At 41.2% G+C, this 9,295-nt stretch overlaps 1 protein-coding gene across 3 annotated transcripts in view; it reads left to right on the forward strand.

Annotated features, from left to right (window-relative positions):
- Positions 1-9,295, forward strand: part of LOC136040261 (ADP-ribosylation factor-like protein 4C) — a 60,846-nt gene that overhangs the window by 39,709 nt on the left and 11,842 nt on the right. The gene's annotated exons all lie outside the window — the stretch shown is intronic.

Consider the following 9,295-nt stretch of genomic DNA (forward strand, 5'->3'; position numbering starts at 1 on the left):
AAAAAAAAAAAAACAATTCTATAAAAATCGTGCTTACAATTTTCTTTTGTAAATCAGGTAATGGGATACCGCTCATACGTGCACAAAAAATTTCTAAATTGTGAGGAAAATATACATATTTAGTTTAAATTCACTTTATTCTATTCTCAGCAGACATTTCGTACAACATGCTGGTGCAGAGATAAATGTCCCACAACTAGCACCGGCGTTGTGTCAAATGTGACTAACTTCAGTCATAATTCTTAGCACATTTATGTCAATTCTTTTTTTGGAGCTGGTTAAAAGAAATATTTAGAAAAGCAGAAATAGAGAAAAATTGAAAATGGAATAGTTATGGGAAAAGTCAAGTCATGGCTAATTGTAGAAAAAGCCAAGACAGATTGTCCAATTAAGTGGGCATCAAGTCAAGGTTCATTGCCGTTGTTACTGTCTCCCACTTGTGCTACACCTCTCAAGCATGTCACTACACAATGCCGAACTAGAGTCAACCTTGTTGGAGGGTCTTTCCCCGGGGAACACACGCTGGTTGACATTATTTTACTTGAAAATTTTCCTCTCATTCATGTCACTCCACAATGCCGATCTAGAGTCAACCTGTTGAGGTTCTACCCTGGATGGATATCGATTACCAATGGTCAAGGTTAGGTCATAGTATTTTACACAAAAGCAGTCCTACATTTGTGGGTTAGTATGTGAATCCAAAACGAACGAATAAGCCGTTGTCAGCGCGTATTATGTATTTCAGTTACAAATAAGATAATTGGACTTTCAACTAAACACTGGGCACACAAATTAAAACAGTTAAATGATTCCTGGGGGGATCCCCCTCTGACAAATTCCATAATGCCGCGATTGCAAGCGAGGCCAGAACCGCGACTGGGCTCTCCTACCCCCCCCCTCAGATACAACGAAATATTGTAATTTTCGGTATTTTTGCCATATAAAACCTGTTGCTGCGGGGTTTCGATGTATCGGTGAAAACAAATTGTGCCCGAATTTACAGATCTCAATGTTCTCACATATTATTCACTACCCTTTTCTGTTTGTTATAGGACTCTTCTAGGGGAGGGGGGTGTTTTATCAACGAGGAGATACGGTGTTTGCATCTTTCAGTCCGTTGTGTTTCAGTTTATGCTCACGAAAAAGCGGGCATGAATAGAGGACAATTCTAGCTGTTTTGCTACCTGGCTAGTTACGAAATCGACCAACCCTGTTGTTTATGTTCCAGTTGTGAATAAATTGCTTACGAACTGTTTACAAGTATTGTTGTTCAAGTGCTTGAAATTTCGTCTGATATGCCCGACGAGCTTTGGAAATAGTTTTCTGGGTGTGCTCATGAAATTTAAGCTGTGGATCAACAATAATACCAAGATCTCTTTCAGAGTCAACAAGTGTCAGTGGTATTCTGCGGCCTGTTTTGTCGTTTATTGTCAGTTTGTTTTTTTATTAGCCATCCCCTTCCTAATCATGGTATTTAATTACGGTACAAGCTTTTAGAAATCGTTTATGTTCGATTATCTGTTTTAAATTTGACCAAAAGGCAAATTTTACGCCCAGATGTTGGAAATCCGATTTTTCTTAGGAAATTCTTTATTTTCTTCGGAGTGCCCGGTGTAAATTGCAAACTGTCTTGCAAGCAATGCCTTATCCAGGGGGGTAGGGGGTTTCCCCCTCCCTCCTGAAATGTTTGTTCGACTCATGAAGCCTAAATAAAATGCATTAAAAAAATTGTTCCGATTTTTAAAGTTTTTTGTACCCCCCCCCCCCCCCCCCGATCAAAAATCCTAGACACAGCCCTGATTACCACTATCTTGTAATTTCTAGTGATGGTGACGGCATGTGGGTTATCGACTAAAAGTGCCAAATTCGTCTATGGTGGTTTCTTCGCACTCAGGGGAAACCTTTAAGACTGAGTGACTGTCTGTGCTTTGATAGCAGCTTGCTAGCCGAATCCACATCCGTAGTTAAAAGAGGACTTTGCTAGCAGTAGCTTAGTTTTAAAAGAGAGATATGCTCCTATGCTCAGCTCTTTCTTGCAAGATAATATGAAAAAAACTTCGTTTTCTTAAAGAGTTAAAGAGGCCCAGAGTCGAACCTTAAAACGTACAGGAATTAGGAGAGGCAGTTGGGGGGCTGCCGCCCCCCAAACCCCCCGCTTTTAAAGACTCTTTTGTACAGGTTTTTTTGTTGTGGGGGGCTGCCCTGACCCCCCGCTCTTGGCTTCGGAAAGGCCCTCTTTTAATTAACAAAACAAAAAACCTGTGCAAAAGAGTCTTTAAAAGCGCGGGGTTTGGGGGGCGGCAGCCCCTCAACTGCCTCTCCTAATTCCTGTACGTTTTAAGGTTCGACTTTGGGACGCAGCCTCTTTAACTCTTTAAGAAAACGAAGTTTTTTTCATATTATTTCTGTACGTTTTTCTACAATCCATGGTGGATGTAATTTAATAATTCCTGTACTCCTCGTACAGGAATTAGGACTGTCTCTCCTAATTCCTGTACGTTTTAAGGTTCGACTTTGGGACGCAGCCTCTTTAACTCTTTAAGAAAACGAAGTTTTTTCATATTTTGTGAAAAAAACCGCCCGATAAGGGACTTGAACCCTTGACCTTAGGATTAAAAGTCCCACGCTCTACCGACTGAGCTAACCACCTGCATGTGTGTAAATATAACTTTTAAACACCTTTTAAAAATTTCAAATTAACATGGGCTCTTATGGAGAAAAGAGTTAATTAAGTGGCTAATGCGTGGTTTCTGGAAAACAGGGAAGGAGTTATCGGATCGAGCTGAAATTTCGCGGATAAGCTCCTGGGCCGTAGGGGACCTTAACTTGTGAATTTCAGCCCGATCGGACAACGTTAAAGGGGGGTGGGTGGGTTGGGGGGGTCGAAACTTTCGGGGGGTTAAGATTTTCCTACGAAACTTTCAAGGAAACTTACTCGGATAATTCCGCATCGAATGAGTCTTCGTACACCCAGATCCGATGTCGGCTGTGACCTGTAGGCGTGGCAGAAAAAAAGAACATGAAAATTAAGTGGCTATGCGTGGTTTCTGGAAAACAGGGAAGGAGTTATCGGATCGAGCTGAAATTCCGCGGATAAGTTCATGGGCCCTAGGGGACCTTAACATGTGAATTTCAGCCCGATCGGACAACGTTAAAGGGGGGCTGGGGTTGGTGGGTTGAAACTTTCGGCCAGATTTTCCCCATGAAGGAAAAGTCGGAGGGGGGTGAAATTTGGCAGGTTTCTTAGTTGTAGCTCGGGCTACGAAATGCATCCCTCTCCGACCACTGGAACCGAAGATCGCTTAACATTGTCGTGGTTTGCCTCTTTGTAGAGGCACGAGTGTGCCTCCTTGACATATTTTCAGTACAAAAATTGTCCTTATTTTTCAAGTACATGGGGATACATGGCAAGATTGCCGCTACAACAGCAAGTCCTTATTATTCTTCAGGTTGATTAAACTGGGGACCATACCACAATAAAACACAGAAACTTGTGAATTTCAGCCCGATCGGACAACGTTAAAGGGGGGTGGGTGGGTTGGGGGGTCGAAACTTTCGGGGGGTTAAGATTTTCCTACGAAACTTTCAAGGAAACTTACTCGGAGAATTCCGCATCGAATGAGTCTTCGTACACCCAGATCCGATGTCGGCTGTGACCTGTAGGCGTGGCAGAAAAAAAAGAACATGAAAATTAAGTGGCTATGCGTGGTTTCTGGAAAACAGGGAAGGAGTTATCGGATCGAGCTGAAATTTCGCGGATAAGCTCCTGGGCCCTAGGGGACCTTAACTTGTGAATTTCAGCCCGATCGGACAACGTTAAAGGGGGGCTGGGGTTGGTGGGTCGAAACTTTCGGCCAGATTTTCCCCATGAAGGAAAAGTCGGAGGGGGTTGAAATTTGGCAGGTTTCTTAGTTGGAGCTCGGGCTACGAAATGCATCCCTCTGCGACCACTGGAACCGAAGATCGCTTAACATTGTCGTGGTTTGCCTCTTTGTAGAGGCACGAGTGTGCCTCCTTGACATATTTTCAGTACAAAAATCGTCCATATTTTTCAAGGACACGGGTATATATGGCAAGATTGGCGCTACAACAGCAAGTCCTTATTATTCTTCAGGTTGATTAAACTGGGGACCATACCACAATAAAACACAGAAACTTGTGAATTTCAGCCCGATCGGACAACGTTAAAGGGGGGTGGGTGGGTTGGGGGGTCGAAACTTTCGGGGGGTTAAGATTTTCCTACGAAACTTTCAAGGAAACTTACTCGGAGAATTCCGCATCGAATGAGTCTTCGTACACCCAGATCCGATGTCGGCTGTGACCTGTAGGCGTGGCAGAAAAAAAAGAACATGAAAATTAAGTGGCTATGCGTGGTTTCTGGAAAACAGGGAAGGAGTTATCGGATCGAGCTGAAATTTCGCGGATAAGCTCCTGGGCCCTAGGGGACCTTAACTTGTGAATTTCAGCCCGATCGGACAACGTTAAAGGGGGGCTGGGGTTGGTGGGTCGAAACTTTCGGCCAGATTTTCCCCATGAAGGAAAAGTCGGAGGGGGGTGAAATTTGGCAGGTTTCTTAGTTGTAACTCGGGCTACGAAATGCATCCCTCCCCATCCCTCTGCGACCACTGGAACCGAAGATCGCTTAACATTGTCGTGGTTCGCCTCTTTATAGAGGCACGAGTGTGCCTCCTTGACATATTCAGTACAAAAATCGTCCTTATTTTTCAAGTACATGGGTATACATGGCAAGATTGCCGCTACAACAGCAAGTCCTTATTATTCCTCAGCTTGATTAAACTGGGAATCATACCACAATAAAACACAGAAAGTGATGAATGAATTGGACGCTTTCTTAATAAAAGAGGCCTTTAGTTTTATGATACAGATATGCTTTCCATTCACTTTTGCGCTCACCATCTTTCTTGTGAGCCAGACACGGCTTTATTGCGAAAATTGTCCTTGTAGTTTCTAGAGGTCATGAACAAAGATAAGACATGGAACCTTGTACGCCGTAATACCAATATTAAAATTAGTTTAGCTTAGATCTTCCCAAGCCGGTGGGCGCATAGGGCAACAATGGCGTCTCTCCACGTATATATCTAGAAATATTAAAATAGTATCTGATATTAAATACAGATATTAATACAGAATATATACTAAAAATAATACAGATATTAAAATAATATACCCGGCTGATTGACTGTATTTCAAACAGTAGGCAGTACGAAAAATGTGGTTCAATCCCACTCTTTTTAGAATCCCGCTTTTTAGGGCTATAATGAAAGAAAGGTTAAGATGGCTAAGGCACGTTCTGCGGAGGAAGGATGATTGCCGAACGGCCAACCGTCTAAGGCTAAACGGGAAGGTCGCCCTCGTCTGGGGTGGGAGGATGTCCTAAAGAAATATTGAAAGGAAATGGAAACTTCCTGGGAGGATGTAAAGTGGGAGGCTTTGAATAGATTGGTATGGAGGAGGAGCGTCAGTAGCTGTGTTGGCCTCAGTCGGCTTGGTGATCCGGTGAGTTGTTAGTAGTAGTAGTAGTAGTAGTAGTATTGAAATAAATGGCTGTAGTGCCTCTTCAGGCTAGGATAATTGGATCAATAAATATAAAAAAAGAAAATATATCTACCAAGTAGAGCCACGGAGCGCCATTTGTTCTAGTATGTGCTTAACACTTCCGCCACGCTGCACCTTTTTGCTCCACGCATGACCCGTGCCATACCGCGCTGGGTGATCTCTCGGTGGTGTTGACGTTACCAGTTGTGTTGTAACAATTTCATATTAGTAATTACTTGCCTTAAGGCTCCTGCTGCCTTAGGGGAGGCGTAAAGAGCGCCGCAAATTTGCTCCCTCAGACTGACCGTTCTACTGCTAAGAATGGAGTCTCCCAACAGCAATGTTAGCCATCACTAGAAGTCCATTGAGGCTATCCTACCATCCTGTACGGGGTCTGCCTCTCAGGCGGGATTAGCCATGAGTTGTTTAATCAAAATCTTAGACTATTCAGACTGAGGTTATCATCGACATACTTACGAGGTTTCTGAGCCATCTGAAAGTATCGTTCAATAATAGGGTAAAAAATAATAGTGTAATGATTTACACTATACCATAGTGCTGCTGCATAGTATTGTCCTGTTATTTTCTTGTGACGCGGTAGGTGGCAGTGTAATTTTGGAATGGAATTCAGTTGAAACTCATTTCTTTAACTTTTCATTTACGGACATATCCAAAAATTATTACTTTCCTTTTTTAAAATAAATTCTGGGTACTTGTTCGCTAAGCGGAACGCTAAATAAGTGAAGTTAGGTTAATCCAAATGAAATATACCCAAACATGATGATAATATAATGCTTTAGAAACAAAGCTATGGAAACTACGACAAAGAATTATGGAAAGCAGGTGGCAAAAAACATATTATATTAAATATCTAACTGAGCCTAACCCATTATCACCACTAAATATTAAATATTTAATTAAAATATACTTACATCGTAGTTTTTCTCTCTCAAAATAAGTAATTCATAACTGATTCGGGAGAGGCAATTTGTCAGATCATAAACAGTGTAATTTTGAGTGTGTTCCGTTTAACAGACAAGTAGCAAATTCTGTTTTATAGAGAAAGTAGGGTTGATTATGCACAAGGCTGAAAAGGGGCGTTGTATACAATAATTATTTCTGTATACGGACAGCCGGTTTTGCTGGTTTTTGAACAATCGCTAAAATAAATCAAACTCACTTTCTCCATTATAATCAATGTTCACAGGAAGATAATCTAAGTAAGCGATTTCCGATTGTCTTATTTTAAACAATAGATCGTTTTTACAGTTCGTTAGGTTATCATAAAGGCTGACATTCTTTAAAAGTTGGTTAATTACCCAGGGGGCTACAACGTCACTGCACTGACGCTCAACAAAACAAGGGGGCTCCCCACTTTCAAGAACCTTGTACACCATTTGGTGTGCGTGTTAGGATTGTTAAAATTGTACCACGAGTGGTGCGAATTGGGATTATGTGGCACATAGCCCACTATGTGGCACAAAGTGACAAAGTGGCATGTTTGGTGCAACAAATGGGACGTGAGCAACCCCCAAACGAAACGATTAATTGCTAGGTTTTAATTGTTTGAGTAGGTTTTCTATTATTGCAATCATGCCTTTGCATATGAAGGGGGGGGTTGCGCCTTAAATGGGGGAGAGAGGGATACCAACAAAGTGCTGAAAATTAAGAATCCATTAAAATCGTGCTATATGGGCTTGAAATACACTGCGTGGAGTATCAACTATCCTCCCAATAGTCATGCTAGGATTTACGACTAGGCCCGGGCCTAGGGGTGCACAATGCCAAGGGGCGCAAAAACAAAAAACAATGAACTTTTTTTTTTTACAAAAACTGGACTGATATGCCTTATCGTCCAAGTGTGTACTTCGCTGCTGTGCTGCCTATTCACTGAAAAGTGATTTTGAAACAACACAGAAATTCCATAGCCGCTTATAAACTGTAAGAACTCTCCCAAAAATGGCACCTGAGAGTTCGGTATCACTTCTCTCTGGCATTACTTTTGGCTCATCACTCTTCGGTTGTATTCTGTTCAGGGCCTCCGGTATCCTCGAATCATCGGGGATTTCCCTGTAAATCTCTCTGCCTCCCCGACACAAAATTGCGCACGTGCGCAGGAATTTTTTTCGGGGGGGGGGGCAAAACCTTCGAAACAGCAGATGTAAAGTTGCACTTTTTTATGTAGTCACTAAATAAATGCAAAAAGCGCGTATATTGGAAAATACAGATCTGTAGTATTGTAGCGGATGGGGGAAAGAAGACTGAAGCCTCAAAAAGTACGTTTTAGGCTCAGGTTATGTTCATAGCGATTTAAAACCAGTGATTAATCTATTATATCCCACTGAAAGGGAAATTTTTGGGTTAACAGTGCAATATGGGTGCTGCAGGTGGTAGTTCTTCTATTGCGAAAACGTCGATTTTAATGAAAAATGATAGTTTCCACAATTGATCCATTAAAAGCTATACTTTATCCTGAAAAGGAGGGATAAACGCCCTAATATCAAGGATATTTCTATTTTGCTGTGGAGAGCAAACTCCGTTACAAAAAAAAAAATAACAATACAATCGCTAATTACTTCAAAGAGGGTAAAACGTTAGACAGAAAATGGGTTAATAATTGGTCAGTGATTTGACCGGATAATTGCATGCAGTAAAATCCCAAAAAAAGGCTTCACACATGTATCTAGATTCTTAAATGTCCTACTTTTGCCAGAAATCTCAAGAAACCGTGGGGAAATTAAATATTTCACAAAATTTCGGGGGGGGGGGGGGGGTTCAAAGGCCCCCCTCCCCTGCGTACTTACCAGTTTCAGCCGAGTCTTGGTTGATTGCCCAAGTCAATAAGACTTCGCCACACTGACATTTGTGAAAACGGCAGTAGTTGACACCTTATGGGGTGTCAAACGTCCTCTCCCTCAACACATTAAAACTTATGGGGAGTTCAGCTGTGTCTTAAAAGGAGCTCAGAGGCTTTTACGGGGTGGAGTTAAGAGAACAAGTGTTGATCTCACTATTGTTTGAGAAACATTTTGTTTTGGATTGGTTTTTCATATTTTCCCTGTGGGCCAATCTCAGGTGAAGGGATTCCTCCTTTTGTTTGTTGATTTTTTAAATAATTGTCAGATTTATAGTCAACATTTAACATAATTTGTAGGACTAAATACACCGTTTCCAAAAAGTATTTGGCTTCCAACCAGTGTTTCTGATAGGTTTTTTTTCGAAAATTTGAAAGACTGATTTGAAAATTTGAAAGACTGAAAGATCTGAGGTGAATGGATTCCTCCTTTTGTTTGTTGATTTTTAAAATAATTGTCAAATGAATAATCAACATTTAAAATAATTTGTAAGATATGTTCTTCGACTAAATACACTGTTTCAACAAAAAAAGTATACTTCTGTTTCTGATAGGTTTTTTTCCGAAAATTTTACAAAAAAATCATTAGTTTTTTTAAACAGTAATTTGTAAGTGAATTTGATTTATTTGGCGTCGGAAAATCACGTGCATGTTCTGTAAAGCACATCACCAAATCTTGCAATCAATTTTCACTTTTCGCTCTTCGTGTTTACGATTTTAGCTAACAACACCGCGTCCTTAGCCCACGCCTTCCTCTCCTTCGATTTCACCAACAGTCGTAGCATTTACCTGCGAGTTGGCATTTGATTTTCTTTTGATTGCAACATTCGAAGTTTAGCCTATGTTTTGAGAAAGAGACATAAATGTTTTGGAAACCTCCAGCAA

The sequence above is a fragment of the Artemia franciscana genome, chromosome 20, assembly GCF_032884065.1.
Source record: "Artemia franciscana chromosome 20, ASM3288406v1, whole genome shotgun sequence".
NCBI lineage: Eukaryota > Metazoa > Arthropoda > Branchiopoda > Anostraca > Artemiidae > Artemia > Artemia franciscana.